At 47.5% G+C, this 20,398-nt stretch overlaps 1 protein-coding gene across 1 annotated transcript in view; it reads left to right on the top strand.

Annotated features, from left to right (window-relative positions):
- The window catches only part of prkn (parkin RBR E3 ubiquitin protein ligase), a gene marked incomplete at its 5' end in the record, with an annotated part of 340,196 nt that overhangs the window by 34,886 nt on the left and 284,912 nt on the right, over positions 1 to 20,398 (top strand). The gene's annotated exons all lie outside the window — the stretch shown is intronic.

Genomic DNA, 20,398 nt, shown 5'->3' with positions numbered 1-20,398 from the left:
GGGCTCATGGTGTAAATGAATGGGCCACCTGGCCTGAGAAACATAAGGAGGAAAGAAAAAGTAAGGACTTACTTCTGGTCATTATTTGGGTAGAACACACATATTTTGAATGCCTTCGGCAGTTTTTTTTTTTTTTTAGCCATTTTAATCTAGATTAATCTAGATTAAATCCAGGATTGCAGATAGATTAATCTAGATTAAAAAAATTAATCTATGCCCACCTCTAATTTATATGCATGCCATGCGGAGATACTGTGTGTCTGCTGTGTGTATGTGTGAGTATGCGACTATGGGCTAGATCCACAAAGAATGGATTGCACGGTGCTAATTGCACCCGTACTTACTTGCCAAGGTGCAATACCGGCCGCATCCAGCTAGACGGCGGTATTGAGCACCCTTTGAAACCTAGTATCTTGGCCTGTGGGTCGATCTAATGGGTTTATAGCGTTTATAACAGTCGGATTAAGAAGAATCAAATGCTCCCGACGCATGATGTGTGGTGGATTATGTTGGCGACACGATGGACATCACTACTTGGAATCACAATCAGATAATTAGAATATTGTTTTTGGGGTACATCCTAAGTCAAGGTAAGGGCTATAATATGATATCAACCTTGCGTTGATCCAAGCATGTCTTCAGCTCGATCCGAACGTGTGTCTGTAACGTTAGTCCACAACGGTGGCGATCAAAGCATAAAAAAACTACCCCCCCCCCCACCCCCCCCCCCCTTTCATGCATTCATGATGAAACATAATACCTATGATACAGATTTGATTTGAGAATAATAGCGGGTCCAGGCAAGAAACGGCAACGGTTATATTATAATACGGCTATAAGGCTATTCCTCAGCATTTCAGGAATTACCCCAGACCGATCTAAAAACATACTTATATTCATTACGGTATAACGTGTGAATGTATGCATGGAAAAATTATCTCTTTTTTGCATCTTGACCGGAAGAAAGTCACTGGCAAATGACCCAGGGGAGGAAACTAACTTTTTGGCTTACCAGCCAACTGGCGAGTATCTGATTTTTTTTACCAGACAAACTGATTTTTTACCAGCCAAAAAAAATCGCTAATTGTGATAATTACTTCTTTGTATGTCTTCGTCTAAATTGATTTTTCAATCATAGTAATAATCACACCGTGTCTCTACTCTTTAAAATATTTATTAGCATAAAACATTAATAACAGTCTCTACTCTTCACAATATTAGCATACCACATATTAACATGAAAGAGGGATCTATTCTGGACTGGGTTGGGCTGAACTGGGCAGTGAAAGATGCTGGGTTGGACTGGGTTGGGCAGTGAAAGAAAAAAACCGAAGTATGTTGTGAAGTGTATAGATAGATAGATGTGAAATGTATAGATGTAGCAGTACTGTCTATCTGTATGTTGTGTATGTCATATGTTATGATGAATTGAAAATGGGGGACCCTGATGTAAACAAGACGAAAGTCTTTCTCTGGTCTGCATCCCCTTAACAATTGTGTGTATTGAGCTGTACTGTATTGTACCCATTCTGCAATCTGTTAATAAAGTTTTCAATCAGTCAATCAAGTTAACTTTGAAACTCGGTTGTCAAGCCACGTCAATGTTGTGTATGCATCCGAGTGTTCACTGTGCCTTTAAGACGGCACGGTGGCCTTACGACAGTGCTGTGATAGTACCATCAAGTGTTGTGGTAACGTCAGTTGGGTTGGTCTGCTGTTGTGCACTGGTTGAGCTAGCCCCTTTCGTGACTGCGATGTGCAAGCCAGGGGCTTTTGAGCATGAAATAAAATGTCTAACCTTACGTCGTAGTCCGGTGCGCAATAGACTAACATACACCTCTGTAATTTAAATGTGTCCGTGCCTTGGACTCGAGAGTTGTACTAGGGTTGGAATGATGCAGTTCCCCGTTGCTCAGTCTGTCTGTTTTCCATCTTCTGTGTTTAACGTTATCTGTTTGCGAGTGCTTCCTTGACTGATGGCCAGTACCACGGGACTTTTATTCAACATTTCTATATTTCCGCAGGTTGGCCAGTACTGCAGGAACTTTTATTAAACATTATATATGTCCGCGGGTTGGCCAGTACTGCGGGAACTTTTATTAAACATTATATATGTCCGCGGGTTGGCCAGTACTGCGGGAACTTTTATTAAACATTATATATGTCCGCGGGTTGGCCAGTACTGCGGGAACTTTTATTAAACATTATATATGTCCGCGGGTCTTGTGCAGTGCTCTCGTGGCACTGTCAACTCGCCAGACTGGCGAGTGGTCTTCATGAATCACTCGCCAAACGTAAAAAAATACTCGCATTTGGCGAGTAAAGTGGCCTAATTTCCTCCCCTGAAATGACCATAGTATTGTATCCATAGCTATAATATATAATATCGTTATAGCTCTACAAACAAGGTGACGGATTCCTATCGTTTATAGCGTGGCACTGAATAGATGGGCCCCGAAAACAGCGCGGCACCCAGTGTTAAGTACACACATACAGATGTTAAAGACGTGTTGTCCTCAAGTACACAGTTTTACCCCACAAATGCGATCGTTACAATAAGCTTGGTTTAGGTCTGGTAAAATATGACACTGTGATCGTTACAGAAACATGTTCCAGGTTCGATAAAATAAACATAAAATATACCTTACCTTAGCCAGAAGGTACTCCAAAAAGAATAATTCCCATGATCCCATCGGCGATCACGGTTACTCGTTTATATGTAATTACTTGTGTATACGGGAAACTATAGGTTTTGAGGCGAGAAGATCTTCTAGCGATTGCTCTGCAATAGCTTCTCCCCCTCAGAGCGAGTCTCGACAGAAAGGGATCAGGACAGACACTGTTTGAACTAGACTAACAAGAGTTCAAAAGGCGATACTGCCACCTGGTGAGATTCGATCGGCATTGCAATTCCAACGTAGGCAGATGAGCCAGGGACACCTAGAGAGTTCCGGCTGACCGTATATAACGGGGATCAAAGGAAAAAGATCAAAGGATCAAAACCCGAGAAATCTCAGGGTATGGCGCTCAACGCATGGCGAGATAACCCGACTTATCTCGGGTATGGCCACCAAAGAGTTAAAGATGTGTTAAAAAATTACATAAGTTGTGTTGGTAACACACAGTGTGTTGCTTTTCAGCACAGCAGTAATACATTGTATCTGTTGAGCTGAGGCTAGCAGAGAGTAGAGCTGAATGCACCTGAGCACTAAACCGCTCGTTGCAGGTAAATAAGCACAGCGGCGCCTCCTGCTGGCTCAGTGGACTCGGGCAGTACGGTACTCACAATGTCATGAGCACGGCTTGAAGTGACGGGGCGTCCCGACGTCCCAGGGTGTAGGTGTAGGGCCGGTCTAGAACAGATGTAGGGCCGGTCCCCAGGAGGACGGTAGATGAAAACATATTCATTCATATATTCCGAAACGGGGCGACAGGGGCACAGCAGGGTATAGAGCAGTCGTCTTGTAATCCGGAGGTTCCCGGTTCGATCCCCGCTCCTCCCGGGGCAGCATGTCGAAGTGTCCTTGAGCGAGACACTTAACCCCTTAGCGGCTCCCGATGAGCAGCTCGTCACCTTGCACGGTCGCCTCTGCTGTCTATCGGTGTGTGAATGTGTGAGTGAGTGGGTAAAATGTGAGGAACAAAGTGTAAATCACTTTGGATAAAGCGCTATATAAATGCACCATTTGACATTTAGACACATTTTGGGGGATTTGGGACAATTCTTCCATGGATACTTACTTCTGGAACGGTTGTGATCCTGGTGATTAGTTTTAATCCTGTCATTTTCTCTTCCGCCATGTGGGACGACGTGAGCTTCTCTACGCTTTGCCTTTGACCAAATGCGTGATACAAATGTATGATCACATGCTGCGTCCTGACGCAGTGAGACATATCACACTTGTCATTGGTTAGAGATATACTGTACAGAGTTAGATATACTGTAACGAGTGATACATAGTGAGATATAGTGTACAGAGTGAGATATAGTGATATATACTGTACATAGTGATACATACTGTACATAGTGAGCTATAGTGAGATATGCTGTACATAGTGAGATATACTGCACATAATGAGATATAGTGAGATATACTGTACATAGTGAGGTATACTGTACAGAGTGAGATATAGTGATATGCTGTACATAGTGAGATAGTGAGATATACTGTACATAGTGAGATATAATGAGAACACTGGACATAGTGAGATATAGTGATATATACTGTACATAGTGAAATATAGTGAGATATACTGTACAGAGTGATATATAGTGAGATATACTGCACATACTGATATATACTGTACATAGTGAGATAGACTACAGAGTGAGATATAGTGATATATACTGTACAGAGTGGGATATACTGTACATAGTGGGATACACTGTACAGAGTGAGATAGACTACAGAGTGAGATATAGTGATATATACTGTACATAGTAGGATATACTGTACATAGTGTGACGTACCTGGTGGGTTTCAGGCTTGCCACGGTTCAAATACAAACAAATTTGAATGTCCACACAAGAGCAATATCAATCAATACGAGTATTTATTGAACTCAGGGCAGAACCCAGAGGAAAAAGCAAAAGAATGGTTGTGATTCAGTCCGAGGGTCAAACGCACAAAACGGGCTCACCGACAGAAAAAAGGATTGTTCACAATTCAGGGTAGTCATCCAGCCCAGGGTCAGTACACAAGGGGGTATCTCAGCCAGTCCAGGGTCCAGTACACAAAGAACACCTACTAGCCCTTTACCTCTCCTCTTACTTCCTCTCACCTTCACAACTCCGAATATAGACCACTGCACTTCCGCGTTACATTGAAATCGGGGAGGAGATATCGGGGGGAGCAAATTAATGAATGTGGATGAGAGCCGTGATGTAAGTGGTTGCAGCTACGGCTGTGGGGGTGCTAGAGACATGATCGAATAGACTTTTATGCGCTTCAATCTCCTGAACACGGCGCGACCCATTCCTAATCGATCAGAACTAAATCGGCCGAGCTTAAGTCCCTTTTCCAGCACCTACTCCCCATACACATATGCAGATTGTCAACGGAGTCTGAACGGCGCGAGATGGCGTGCGAATGAATGTTGAATGTTCCATCAGAGGGGCGGGGGGGGGGGGGCTTCGGTGGTCAGTGTCCTTTCAGCCGAACACGATAATGAAAAAAGTATCACACTAAATGGCCAGACGCGTCTTATGGCGACATCTACAATTACCTCATTGAGTCTCCAGGTAGACTAATGTTTATATTTAAGTGCAGTGGTCTATTAATAGCCGCTCACACTACCACCACAAGTTCCTCCTGACAGTTCCTCCTGACAGTTCCTCCTAACAGTTCCTTCCTCCTGACAGTTCCTCCTGACAGTTCATCCTGACAGTTCCTTCCTCCTGACAGTTCCTCCTGACAGTTCCTTCCTCTTGACAGTTCCTCCTGACAGTTCCTTCCTCTTGACAGTTCCTCTTGACAGTTCCTCCTGACAGTTCCTTCCTCCTGACAGTTCCCCCTGACAGTTCCTTCCTCCTGACAGTTCCTGCTGACAGTTCCTCCTGACAGTTCCTCCTGACAGTTCATCCTCCTGACAGTTCCTCCTGACAGTTCCTTCATCCTGACAGTTCCTCCTGACAGTTCCTCCTAACAGTTCCTTCCTCCTGACAGTTGCTCCTGACAGTTCCTCCAGACAGTTCCTCATGTTCCTCCTGACAGTTCCTCCTGACAGTTCCCCCTGACAGTTCCCCCTGACAGTTCCTCCTGACAGTTCCTCCTGACAGTTCCTCCTGACAGTTCCTTCATCCTGACAGTTCCTCCTAACAGTGCCTTCCTCCTGACAGTTGCTCCTGACAGTTCCTCCAGACAGTTCCTCATGTTCCTCCTGACAGTTCCTCCTGACAGTTCCCCCTGACAGTTCCTCCTGACAGTTCCTCCTGACAGTTCCTCCTGACAGTTCCTCCTGACAGTTCATCCTCCTGACAGTTCCTCCTGACAGTTCCTTCATCCTGACAGTTCCTCCTGACAGTTCCTCCTAACAGTTCCTCCTAACAGTTCCTTCCTCCTGACAGTTCCTCCTGACAGTTCCTCCTGACAGTTCATCCTCCTGACAGTTCCTTCATCCTGACAGTTCCCCATGACAGTTCCCCCTGACAGTTCCCCCTGACAGTTCCTCCTGACAGTTCCTCCTGACAGTTCATCCTGACAGTTCCTCCTGACAGTTCCTCCTGACAGTTCCTTCATCCTAACAGTTCCTCCTAACAGTTCCTTCCTCCTGACAGTTCCTCCTGACAGTTCATCCTGACAGTTCCTCCTGACAGTTCCTCCAGACAGTTCCTCTTGTTCCTCCTGACAGTTCCTCCTGACAGTTCCTCCTGACAGTTCCTTCATCCTAACAGTACCTCCTAACAGTTCCTTCCTCCTGACAGTTCCTCCTGACAGTTCCTCCTGACAGTTCCTCCTGACCAACATGAGCTCTAGGTCCCACTTCCTTAATTCATCTGATTTAATCTTTGCTTAAGGCTTTTGCGAAGCTCGGTGTGTGTGTGTGTTCCTCCTGACAGTTCCTCCTGACAGTTCCTTCGTCCTGACAGTTCCTCCTGACAGTTCCTCCTAACAGTTCCTCCTAACAGTTCCTTCCTCCTGACAGTTCCTCCTGACAGTTCCTCCAGACAGTTCCTCCTGTTCCTCCTGACAGTTCCTCCTGACAGTTCCTCCTGACAGTTCCTCCTGACAGTTCCTCCTGACAGTTCCTCCAGACAGTTTCTCCTGACAGTTCCTCCAGACAGTTCCTCCTGACCAACATGAGCTCTAGGTCCCACTTCCTTAATTAATCTGATTTAATCGTTGCTTAAGGCTTTTGCGAAGCTCGGTGTGTGTGTGTGTGTGTGTGTGTTCCTCCTGACAGTTCCTCCAGACAGTTCCTCCTGACCAACATGAGCTCTAGGTCCCACTTCCTTAATTAATCTGATTTAATCTTTGCTTAAGGCTTTTGCGAAGCTCGGTGTGTGTGTGTGTGTGTGTGTTCCTCCTGACAGTTCCTCCTGACAGTTCCTCCTGACAGTTCCTTCCTCCTGACAGTTCCTCCTGACAGTTCCTCCTGAACAACATGAGATCTAGGTACCACTTCCTTAATTCATCTGATTTAATCTTTGCTTAAGGCTTTTGCGAAGCTCTGTGTGTGTGTGTGTGTGTGTGTGTGTGTGTGTGTGTGTGTGTGTGTGTGTGTGTGTGTGTGTGTGTGTGTGTGTGTGTGTGTGTGTGTGTGTGTGTGTGTGTGTGTGTGTGTGTGTGTGTGTGTGTGTGTGTGTGTGTGTGTGTGTGTGTGTGTGTGTGCGTGCGTGCGTGCGTGCAACCCTGGGCCCGTGCCAGGCAGGAGTACAGCGTGCGGTAGAAGACACGTCCTGTCCTTGTCTAGTCCTGTCAGACGTGTCCCTTCCCGTCATCATGCTTCAGTCCTATCCACCAATCAGAGCTCCCTGTAGGACACAGTCACCACCCCTGGCCTCAGACAAAGACATGATTGATTCTGTTCTCACAACTAGGTTATGGCTTTTGAGCAATTACACTGTTTAATTTACACACACACACACGCACGCACACACACACACACGCACACACACACACACACACACACACACACACACACACACACACACACACACACACACACACACACACACACACACACACACACACACACACACACACTAGGGCTGACCCCGAATTACATTGTTTAGTGTTTAGGCTCAACCGTGTTGATGGGAGACAGGTCGTGTGTAATGTTATTCCAACAATAGTCACCTAGTGTTGTTATTCTGTCAGTCTCTTGGTCAGTGAGTCATTATTATTATTATTGTTCTGAAGGATCAGATTAAACCGAATATATATATTTATTTATATATATATATTTAATTGTATTTGTATATCCCCTGATATCCCTTGTATATTCCTTGTACAATATGCATTGAATATCCCTTCTAGTCTACTGAACATCCCATAATAGTCTCCATTCTACCATTGGACGAGACCTTGGTGCCAGGTCGCCATACCCCTCAGACCAGGTTCAATCGTACCGCTCAACATGTATGGACAAGTCCTAGTTCCGCGTAGGAATATGTCTACCGCACCACTAATGGTACTATTTGTTCATAGTGCGTATATATACTGCGCTATTAAAGTAGAGCTTTCTTTTAGTCCAGTTCCTTACCCTCCAACAGAGTGACAGACGCAAAAGCCTCCCCGCGAACCACGTGTGGGCAGTAAGGCCAATTCGGCCCAGTATCGGCATTGAGACATCGTGTATATTAATATTTGAATAGTCATATTTGGCACTATATCGTCGAGTTGGACGTATTCTATTAAGCTAATAATAGTCTATTCATATATAGTGCCTCGTGCGGTAAGAGTTCTATAGTAATCAGCACCCCCATCGTTTCGGGCATCAGCTGGACGCTTATCCAGGGTGGTTGACCCCACGTGAAGCTGCACCCGAGGAGCTCCAGGCCAAAGAGCGAGTGGACCTGTATATTGGATTATTCTACCGACGACGGCTAGCCTTCCCCGGCTTGGATTATGCTTTGAGTACTTTGATTATTCTATGGATAAAGGCCAACACTGCGGTGTGTTGGAAATACCCCCCCCGGAGAGGACGACAGGTGAGGAGACGCTCTACACGACGAGGTCGCCTCACGTCTCTCCATCGTGGACCGGAGGACGCCGGCCACAGAGAGTCCAACTGCTTTCATCTGTGGATCGAGGATCGCTGGGCACCGGGTCGCACGACTGTGGGCTCTCCCAGGATACCCTCGGCCAGACGGGATACAGCCAGACTCTACCCCCCCCCCCCCCCTCCAGCTGTCCTACAAGCAGTCGGAACCTTCCCCTAGTGTATCCAGCTATATAATCATTCAAGTATCATTGCTATTGTTCCCTAAATATTCCAGGTTGTATATTTGCTTCCTGCGCAATCAGAGATTGGACATTCGATATTGATCTACCTACGAATACTCATTTGCCATAAAAGTGCATACTATTTCAAATCATAAATGTAATTAAGTGATCGTTGTACATACCCTTTGCTATGTATTATTATTAAACGCAGACTTTCGACTTGGTACATTTGTGTTGGATCCGTTTCATCAGGTGGGAGTGTTTATCATAATAATTTATACCTAGTACTGGGTGGCCAGAGTCTAAAGTACAAGAGGTAGTGGTAGTAAGTATCATATCTAACCATACAGTCAGGGAATTGTACCCCTCAGTTACAATTGGTCCTTCGAGCCGGAGGGTAATCAGTGTAATATTAATATAGTGTTATTAATATTAAAATGGCCTATGATGAACACTCCACGAAACGATCCTCCTAACCAACAACGCCCGCGGCGCAAACGACAGCTCCCTCAGTACCTAGAGGCTTACGCTGTCAGTCAACAACCTAGTCTTCTACCAACAGTAAACGCGGTAAAACTAGAAAGTAAAATTATGTCTAACCCTAACAACCAGGCTACCCCGACCATAGAGGCCCCTATGGGTTCTAACGTAACTGACCCAGCTCACGGTGGGGACCAGGGGGAACCAGACATGACTTTACACCCCGCCAATACCGAAGAAGTAGTCCCCGACGAGTCCCGGGAGGAAGACAACACTACCGAGAGAGAACTCGGCACGGAAGAAGATGAGGAGAGCACCGTGGAGATAGAGCTCCAAGACTCCGCACGGAGTACCCCAAGGGACGGCTCCCCTATACAACCGTCTTCTCCCAGCGAGGCAGAGAGGACACTACAGCAGGCATTCCTCGTCAGCCTGAAAGCCTCTACTGAACGCGATAGACTCCAGGGTGAACGCGATCGATTGCAGATACAGCAACGGAGCGAAGAAGAGCACATACGCCTGGAAATAAGACGCATTCAGATGGAAGAGAATATGGCAAGAGACCGGGCCGACGCCCCCCCGCGCCGCCACCGGTGCCCAGAGAGAATCGGATCTCACCAAGTGCGAAGCCGAGCGCGACAGAGCACAAGCGCAACTAATAGAACAGCTGATCAGAAGGACAACACCCCCTCCCTCCACCAGAGGCTCCAGGAACTCGTCTAGACATCACTCCAGGGCGGCATCCCCTAGCCGAGTAAGCGACCCTGAACTTGACCAACAGACGAGGTTTATACCCCCCGCAGACCCCCTTCCCCAACCGGTCCAAGCGAGACCCAGCCACCGGGAAGGAGCAGCATACACTGCGGAGAGGCTAAATCAGAGACTACAAGCCCTGGATGACCTAACGGAAGACGAAGAGGAAGAGGAGGAGAACCACGCCCGACGACAGCACAGTACTCTACCGGACCAGGAGGTCCAGTACAGCCCAGGCTATACCCCCGCGGAGCTGCGCTACAGACCCCCGACGCTATTCACGGGTGAGCACGACGCACGACCCGCACAGAGGAACAGCACCTGGACCAGCGGGCCATGGTACACAGCCGGTACCAGCCCACGCCAAGGAGCAGGAGGAGACTCGCCTAGGAGGCCTCTCCCCCAACGCTCGCCGATGTATCAACAATCCGCGTCATACATTGGCACACCTATGGTACCAGACTTCACCCAGGAGAACCGGGCCCAGTATACGGAGCTCCGCATGTGTCTGGAGACAATGTTGGTGGATGTCATTGATGAACGCCATAAATACGCGATACTACTGAAGCATTTAAAGGTACCCCGCGCGCACAACATATCGCTCGCCTACGCCACTTCCACGACCCCATACACCGCAGCGCTGGTAGCGTTGGACCAGAGATATGGACGTATATGGGATTACGTGATCCAGGAGATCAGGCACATCGACCGCCTACCCCCAGCAACAGACAATCGAGCACTGGACGACCTGTCCATCAGAGTGCAGTCCCTGGTAGGGATGCTGGGAGCGCAGAGGGAAAAGGGTAGGCATGAACTATACGCCAACTCAAATGTAGAGAGGATCTTGGAGAAGCTACCGCCCGCCCGACAGGAGCGCTTTAGGCGGCAGAGAGACCACCGAGACCCTAATGGCCCCGAACCGAACCTCCTCGATCTAGCCGACTTCCTGGCGAGAGAAGTCAGCAGCTTACGGCTAGATACATTCGGACGGAGCACCCCTGGCTCCAGAGAAGGAACCAGGAGACTAAATGATGGAAGAAGATCGGTGACTGTCATGCACCAATCGGAGTCAGTGCCAAGCAGTAGGAGCCACAGTACCCCCTCAAGAAAGGAGAAGTGGAAGATAGTGTGCCCCTACTGTGAGAAAGAACACTGGCTGTCACAATGTGACTCATTCCCCAAGATGAATGCGGAGGAAGCGAGTCAATGGATAAAGTCCAACAGACGCTGTTTTCGCTGTGCGCGATCACACATGGCAGCCGAATGCCGCTTAAAGAAAAAGTGCAGTCGGTGCGATGGAGCCCATCTGGACATACTCCACGACAGTAACAGACGGCGGCCTCCACCCGCACCATCCAGCAGCAAAGCAAGCGTCATGTACATCGACCCCGCCAGCAGCAGCGGAGCCAGAGTGCTCTTAAAGGTAGTCCGTGTGACATTGAGCTACCAGAATAAAGTCATGGACACTTACGCCGTCCTTGATGACGGGTCAGAGAAGACCCTTCTGCTCGCGTCCGCTGCGGCCCAGCTAGGGCTGCGGGGGAGCGAAAACCAAATGACAATTCGGACAATAAGAAGAGATTTGAAAACGATAAAGGGCGAGAATGTCTCATTCTCTATCGCAGCAAGCGGCCAGCCCGAGCGACGGTACAGGATTACAGACGCTTTCACCAGCCAAGAAATAGGACTCTTGCGGTACACATACCCCGTAGCCAAGCTGATGGAGAAATATGTACATCTACGCAAGCTACCGATCCCACTCATAGACGGTGCTACCCCGACACTGTTGATAGGCTCCGACCATGCAGACCTCATTGTCCCGATAGACCGGGTTCATACCGGACCCAGAGGCTGTCCTGCAGCAGTCGAGACCCGCCTAGGATGGACTCTCCAAGGCCCACTCGCCAAATCTCTCAACCGAACCACAGCCACTAGCTGTCTCCACTCCCGAGTCACAGAGGGAGACACCGCACTCCTGCAGCATGTAGAGAGGCTATGGACCTTAGAACAAATGCCCTTTAGGAACGAAAAGAAAGACATTCGCTCTAAAGACGACATCTACGCCATTAACCTCCTCGAGACGGGAACAAAGAGAGTCCCAGTCAGCGGCGTGTTGAGATACGCCACGCCACTCCTGCGGCGGGAAGGGATGCCTACCTTTCACGCAAAGAAAGACGCCACAGAGCGGTACCTACTAAACACAGAGCGGCGCTTAGCCAAGGACCCCGCCCAAGAAAGTGTATACCGCGCTGAGATTGAGAAGCTCATCACAGCGGGACACGTCACAAAGATTGACATTAAAGAGGCCGACCAGACGACTGAATCGTGGTACGTGCCCCACCACAAGGTTCATCACAACGGCAAAGACCGCATCGTGTTTAACTGCAGCTACCAGATCGGATCCCAAAATCTGAATAAAGAGCTATTGCCCGGTCCTACACTCGGCCCCTCCCTACTAGGCGTACTACTCCGCTTCCGCCAGGACAAGGTGGCTATCAGTGGGGATATCAAAGGGATGTTCCTGCAGGTGAGATTAGTAGAGGAGGACAAGCCCCTGTTGCGGTTCCTATGGAGAGAGAGGCCAGGAGATGAGCACCCAGCCATCTACCAATGGGAAGTCCTCCCTTTCGGAACTACATGCAGCCCATGCTGTGCTACATTTGCACTACAGAGACATGTCGCAGAGGACCCAGCAGCGGACGAAGAGGTCCGACACAGTGTGAAGAACAGCTTCTACGTAGATAACTGTCTACAAAGCGTTTCGACCCAGGAAGAAGCCGAGGCTCTCCTACTTAAACTCCGCGCCTCTCTGATCAAAGGCGGCTTTGATCTCAGGCAGTGGGCCAGCAGCGATCCGCACGTACTGCGCAGCCTCTCCTCCGAGGACAAGGCAGCAAGCAGCGAGACCTGGATGGCCACAATCCCAGGAGAAGCCCAAGAGATGACACTAGGACTAGTGTGGCGCTTCAAAACAGATTCGCTCCACTATAGACACAAACCCCTGACCACGGAGCAGGGAAGGTCGACGGCAATACCGACCACCAGACGGAGTGTGTACAGAACACTCGCCCGACAATATGACCCGTTAGGATGTATACTACCGTACACCACCAGGGCAAAGATGATTGTACGAGCATTGTGGGACAAGGACCAGGGCTGGGACGACCCCATTCCCGCACACCTTGCATCCACCTGGAGAGAGTGGGAGATGGAACTCCACTCACTCCCAGGCGTTAATATACGCCGAAGCTACTTCCCACCCACGGTGAGGCCAGAGACATGTAAAATGGATTTACACGTCTTCAGTGACGCCTCCGAGGTCGCCTACGGATCAGTAGCCTACTTGCGGGCCCAAGAAGAGGGGGGAGAGATCTACACAGCATTCATCCTCGCCCGCTCGAGAATAGCCCCACGCAAGCAACAGTCTATCCCACGTCTAGAGCTCTGCGCAGCCCTCGCAGGAGCGCAGCTAGCCACGCTCATCCAACGTGAGCTCACCATTCCGGTGCATAGAACAATCCTGTGGTCAGATTCCACGACAGTACTCGCCTGGATCAAATCGGATTCATGCAAATACAAAGTCTTCGTGGGAGTCAGAGTCACTGAGATTCAAGAGTTAACCGGAGAGTTAACCGGAGAAGCAAACTGGCGCTATGTTGATACAAAACACAACCCAGCTGACGTCATCACCCGGGGAATGTCCCTAGATGACTTAACCCGTCATAACATCTACAGTGACGGACCAGCATTCCTCAAACTCCCGGAAGGAGATTGGCCCACGCCCACCCCGAGGGAAGCAAGTGACGAGGAGTCTGAGAATAAGAAACCCATGTTCTGTGGATTGAGCACTGTTGTCTCCGCAGACCCCAACATAGACGATTGCATTACCATAGAGAGTGCGCAGCAACGGACATTCCTGCGGCACCACCCAGAGATTGAGTCCCCCGCTGATATGTCAGCAGCTGACTACGAGGAAGCAGAACTGCTTCTACTGCAACGAGCCCAGAGAGACTCGTTCCCCGATGAACTAGACTGTCTACAGGGAGGAAAGCCCGTCCCATCAGACAGCAGATTGATTCATCTGGCCCCCGAGAGTGACACACATACCCTCATCAGAGTGGGTGGTCGCCTGCGGAGAGCCCCCAATTTACCGGATGACATTAAGTACCCGATCGTATTGAACAGCCGACACAAGGTCACAGAGCTGATTATAAAGAAATACGACGAGGATGTACACCACGCAGGAGCAGAGAGAGTCTTCGCGGAAATCAGACGTCGTTACTGGATACTTCAAGGAAGAGAGGCGGTGCGACGCTTCCAGCGAACCTGTCTAGACTGCCGAAAGTGGCGCGCGCAGCCCAGCATACCACGGATGGCTGACCTACCTCCATGTCGCCTCCGACTCGGCGACAAGCCATTCCACTCAACAGGCATGGACTGTTTTGGCCCGCTGCACATAAAGAAAGGAAGAGGCACCGAGAAGCGGTGGGGTATTGTATTCAAATGCATGACCACCAGAGCGATACATATCGAGCTCCTTCCGACCATGAGCGCAGACTCATTCCTTATGGCCTTCCGAAGATTCACATCACGGAAAGGAAAACCGTCTACATTATTGTCCGATCACGGGACAAACTTCAAAGGCGGAGAAAGAGAGCTGAGGGAGAGCTTCCAAGCTATGGGCCCAGAACTTAAGACCCACCTCGCTCCAGCCCAGATTGACTTCCAATTCAACCCCCCAAACGCACCCCACTTCGGTGGAACTTGGGAACGAGAAGTACGTTCTATAAAGACAGCCCTGTACGCAGTACTTGGGGCCCAGACTGTGGCGGAAGAAGTCCTAATGACAGTCCTCACGGAGATTGAGGGAGTATTGAACTCAAAGCCCCTCGGTTACGTCTCCAGTGATGTAGCAGATGTCGACCCAGTCACCCCCAACACCCTCCTGATGGGGCGGCTAGATCCCGCGTTACCCCAGACAATGTACCGGCCTGAAGAAGCGAACGGCCGACGAATGTGGAGGTACAGCCAAGTATTAGCCGACAAGTTTTGGAGCAGTTTCCTACTGCACTACCTACCGTCTCTACAGACCCGCCAGAAGTGGGTAAAGGAGAGAGACAATTTGACGGAAGGAACAGTCGTCATGATTATTGACCAGTCACTACCCAGAGCTATGTGGCCGGCTGGCCGCGTAAGCAAAGTGATCACCGGTGCCGATGGCAAGGTCCGAGCAGCTGAAGTACTCGTCCAGGGGCGCATTTACACCCGTCCTGTGGCGAGGCTCATAGAACTGCCCCGACTCCCAGACACAATCGATGATGACCATGACCCTATGACTTTGTGAGTTGACTGACCCTTACAGCGAACCCTTGAGTGGTAGACAGTGCGGTTAATCTGTCTCTGCTTAACTAATTGGGTTGGGACCAATTAGGGGGCGGCTGTTCTGAAGGATCAGATTAAACCGAATATATATATTTATTTATATATATATATTTAATTGTATTTGTATATCCCCTGATATCCCTTGTATATTCCTTGTACAATATGCATTGAATATCCCTTCTAGTCTACTGAACATCCCATAATAGTCTCCATTCTACCATTGGACGAGACCTTGGTGCCAGGTCGCCATACCCCTCAGACCAGGTTCAATCGTACCGCTCAACATGTATGGACAAGTCCTAGTTCCGCGTAGGAATATGTCTACCGCACCACTAATGGTACTATTTGTTCATAGTGCGTATATATACTGCGCTATTAAAGTAGAGCTTTCTTTTAGTCCAGTTCCTTACCCTCCAACAGAGTGACAGACGCAAAAGCCTCCCCGCGAACCACGTGTGGGCAGTAAGGCCAATTCGGCCCAGTATCGGCATTGAGACATCGTGTATATTAATATTTGAATAGTCATATTTGGCACTATATCGTCGAGTTGGACGTATTCTATTAAGCTAATAATAGTCTATTCATATATAGTGCCTCGTGCGGTAAGAGTTCTTTTTTTTTTTGATCCACTTTTTCTCCCATTTTCTATATTTTCTCCCATCCCAATTTCGTATCATCCAATTCAACCCTCCCCTGTCACGAACGCTGTTTCTTGCCTCCCACAAGCCGGCTGCAGTGAGGACTAAGTCATACATAGCACAAGTCCCCTCCGGTACTTGAGGTAACAGCAGTCGCATCTTTTCACCTGCGCAGCTCGACCTCTCAGTGTCGAGGAGTAACGCGTGGGAGGCTCACGCTGCCCCCGACACTTCCTGATTCTACTGCGCAGGCGCACCAACCGACTTGTAGGAGTCGCTTGTTCACAACGTTCGATCCCCACCCTTCAGTTTTTCCCTCCCCGTAATACGGCCAATGTGTATTACTGCGGACGACCAGCCAAACTGAAAAACAATGTGGAGAGCTGGATTCGAACACGCGAATCCTAGCGTCTCCACACTGGTGGCGAGTGCCTTAGACCACTACACCACCTAGCCGCCCTTACGTGCGGTAAGAGTTCTATAGTAATCAGCACCCCCATCGTTTCGGGCATCAGCTGGACGCTTATCCAGGGTGGTTGACCCCACGTGAAGCTGCACCCGAGGAGCTCCAGGCCAAAGAGCGAGTGGACCTGTATATTGGATTATTCTACCGACGACGGCTAGCCTTCCCCGGCTTGGATTATGCTTTGAGTACTTTGATTATTCTATGGATAAAGGCCAACACTGCGGTGTGTTGGAAATACCCCCCCCGGAGAGGACGACAGGTGAGGAGACGCTCTACACGACGAGGTCGCCTCACGTCTCTCCATCGTGGACCGGAGGACGCCGGCCACAGAGAGTCCAACTGCTTTCATCTGTGGATCGAGGATCGCTGGGCACCGGGTCGCACGACTGTGGGCTCTCCCAGGATACCCTCGGCCAGACGGGATACAGCCAGACTCTACCCCCCCCCTCCAGCTGTCCTACAAGCAGTCGGAACCTTCCCCTAGTGTATCCAGCTATATAATCATTCAAGTATCATTGCTATTGTTCCCTAAATATTCCAGGTTGTATATTTGCTTCCTGCGCAATCAGAGATTGGACATTCGATATTGATCTACCTACGAATACTAATTTGCCATAAAAGTGCATACTATTTCAAATCATAAATGTAATTAAGTGATCGTTGTACATACCCTTTGCTATGTATTATTATTAAACGCAGACTTTCGACTTGGTACATTTGTGTTGGATCCGTTTCATCAGGTGGGAGTGTTTATCATAATTATTTATACCTAGTACTGGGTGGCCAGAGTCTAAAGTACAAGAGGTAGTGGTAGTAAGTATCATATCTAACCATACAGTCAGGGAATTGTACCCCTCAGTTACAATTATTATTATTATTATTATTATTATTATTATTATTATTATTATTATTATTATTATTATTATTATTATTATTATATAACTCTTACCTTTCAGTCTCTTGGTCAGTGAGTCATTATATTATTATATAACTCTTACCTGTCAGTCTCTTGGTCAGTGAGTCATTATATTATTATATAACTCTTAAACTCTTACCTGTCAGACACAAAGACATTAAACTCCACTCTGTGACCAGAGTCCTCTCTTTTTGACAGCAGTTATAAGTTAGTTGGCTACGTTTTTTAATTGTTGTCCTCTAGTGTAGAGGGAACCATCACCTTATCGCGGTGGAGAGGTAGTGCTCCTGGTAGGGTTACCCATGGCCAGGGGTGTAAAGTACTTGAGTAATTGTTTTGGGGGATTTGTACTTTACACTAGTATTATTAGGTGTGTATACTTTTACTTTTACTCAATTACATTTCAGAGAAAAAAAAATACTTTTTACTCCTTACATTTAAAATGCAGACATACAAAGTACAAATCTCGCAGGTCCAACCATTTTAATTAGTATATTTGTTTCTCTGGCCGAACTAACGTTAACATTATTAACTTATTAATCCTGCGGCTGCACTTTATTTAAAATCAAATCCCCATCAATGGAAAATGAACCCGCCCATACCCATGCTGATTGGTCCTTGTGTGAGTGTCTGCTTGGTTTCATTCCAGCCTTGCCTAAACACCAGCTGAGGGTTTCACTAAGGGGCTCACCTCTTCAACTAACTCACCTGGTGCAATGTGTGGTTAAAAGGAAAACTTGGCCCACGATGGAATGAGTTAAGACCCCCGGTCTATCCCTTGCAATAAAAAAAGGTGTTTACTTTTACTTTTTACTTTTTTTCGAAGTACACTTCGAGTGCCAGCCACGAGAAATGTCGTTAGTTCATCCAATCCAATCCAACTTTATTTATAAAGCGCTTTAACAGCCACAGGGGCACAACGTGCTGTACAGAGGGAGCATATTAAAAACTATAAGCAGCACTAAAAATAGATATAAAAAAAAAAAACAAGAGTACCAAAAAAGAGAAGAAAAAAAGAAGGTAAACATAGGCAGCAATACAAATTTAAATAGATCAGAGTACTTAAAAAATATTTAAAAGCAAAGGACACAGTAACAAAACGATACAACAACAACACAGTAAGACAATAAGATCATAAAATCAACAAGCTACATGGTGTCGAAAGCCAGAGAGAAAAGGTGGGTCTTAAGGAGGCCTTTGAAACGGGGCAGTGATGAGGCCTGCCTAATCTGCAGTGGCAGCTCGTTCCACATTTTGGGGGCGACAACGGAGAAGGCACGGTCCCCCCTGAGTTTACGCCTAGTTGTAGGCACTACTAGGAGCAGCTGGTCAGCTGACCTGAGAGAGCGAGAAGGTGTATAGACCTGCAACAGCTCAGAGAGGTAGGGTGGGGCAAGGTCATGAAGAGCTTTAAAAGCAAATAAAATAATTTTAAAAATGAATCCTAAAGTGCACAGGGAGCCAGTGGAGTGAGGATAAAATCGGTGAGATGTGGTCATATTTACGAGTGCCAGTTAAAAGACGTGCAGCGGCTTTCTGCACCATTTGAAGGCGAGCCACTGAGGATCCACTCACCCCTATATAAAGTGCATTGCAGTAATCCAGCCTAGTCATCACAAATGCATGGATTACTGCTTCAAAATGCTGCGCCTGTAGGATGGGCTTAATTTTGGCCAGCTGCCTCAACTGGAAAAAGCTCGATTTGACCACGGCCTTGATCTGGCTGTCAAATTTAAGGTCTGAGTCGATTTGTACACCTAAGTTCTTTACTATTGGTTTGACATGTTGTGCCAGCGAACCCAGCAGTGAGGTCACAGAGGGGCCATCAAAAACCATGACCTCCGTCTTTTTGTCATTCAAATTTAAAATGTTCATGCCATGCGTTGAGTGCCAACCGATGAGAAATCTCGTTCGTTATTTTTTTTATTTTTTATTTCCATTCATTTTTTATCAATCTAGCCTCACGTTACCACTGGGACTCTGTCTGAGTTTGAACAGGGAAAATACCGCCCCCTATCGTCTGCCGGATGGTAATGCACCCTTTGGATTGGATTGAATGAAAACACATGGGGAAAAGAAAGTCCGGAATCTACATTTTACTTGTCAGGCATGTAATCCGAGCCGATTGCAGTCTTCGCCGACCCTCAGAACAGCGTGAAATAGGTATTTCCAGTACCCAGCGTTGGATCAATAAACGCGATCGATATTTGGAATGGCGATCAGGAATTGGAATAATCTTTTTGGAGAACATCTGATCTGAGGTAAGGAATCTATTTGACCAGTCTTGGGATAATCAGAGCTCTTTTCACCTATATCTCAGCGTATCCCATATGTGTGTGTGGCTGTGAGTGTATGTGTGCTGATCAGGAAATAAGATAATCGATTTATCAGCCCGCTTCTCTAATGTGCATAAGTACACATATACTATCGATAATCTAGCGTTTATTTGAAAACGATTCATAAATAGGCAAAAAAATGACAACGTGTTTTGTGTATTCCAGTAGAGTGCGATTCCTGCAGAATAAAAAAAAAAATTCCTGGAAGTTTAAAAAAACAAGCGTTTTTCAAAATGGTATAAAACGGAAATGAACCGATTAAAAATATATATAAATAAAAAAAATCCGTTTCGACAATGTTGACTGGAAGCAAGTCATTGATAAGCGACGGGCGTATTAGACACATAGCCATAATTTAAGATATAGTGTATGCGTTCGCAAATGTGCTCGCTCTCTCATTGAATAGAGCGTTGGCACTCAGCGCTATTTTTGGCTCCCCCTGCTGGCACGGAAAGTGTTAAGTACATTTCAAACTAGAAACTTTTTGACTTTTACTGAAGGGTGTTTTCAGCCAGATACTCTTACTTTTACTTGAGTAA

This window comes from Notolepis coatsorum, assembly GCF_963971535.1.
Source record: "Notolepis coatsorum genome assembly, chromosome: 9".
Classification (NCBI taxonomy): domain Eukaryota; kingdom Metazoa; phylum Chordata; class Actinopteri; order Aulopiformes; family Paralepididae; genus Notolepis; species Notolepis coatsorum.
Note: the sequence above shows the minus strand (reverse complement) of the source record. Positions and strands in the feature narration are given on the sequence as shown.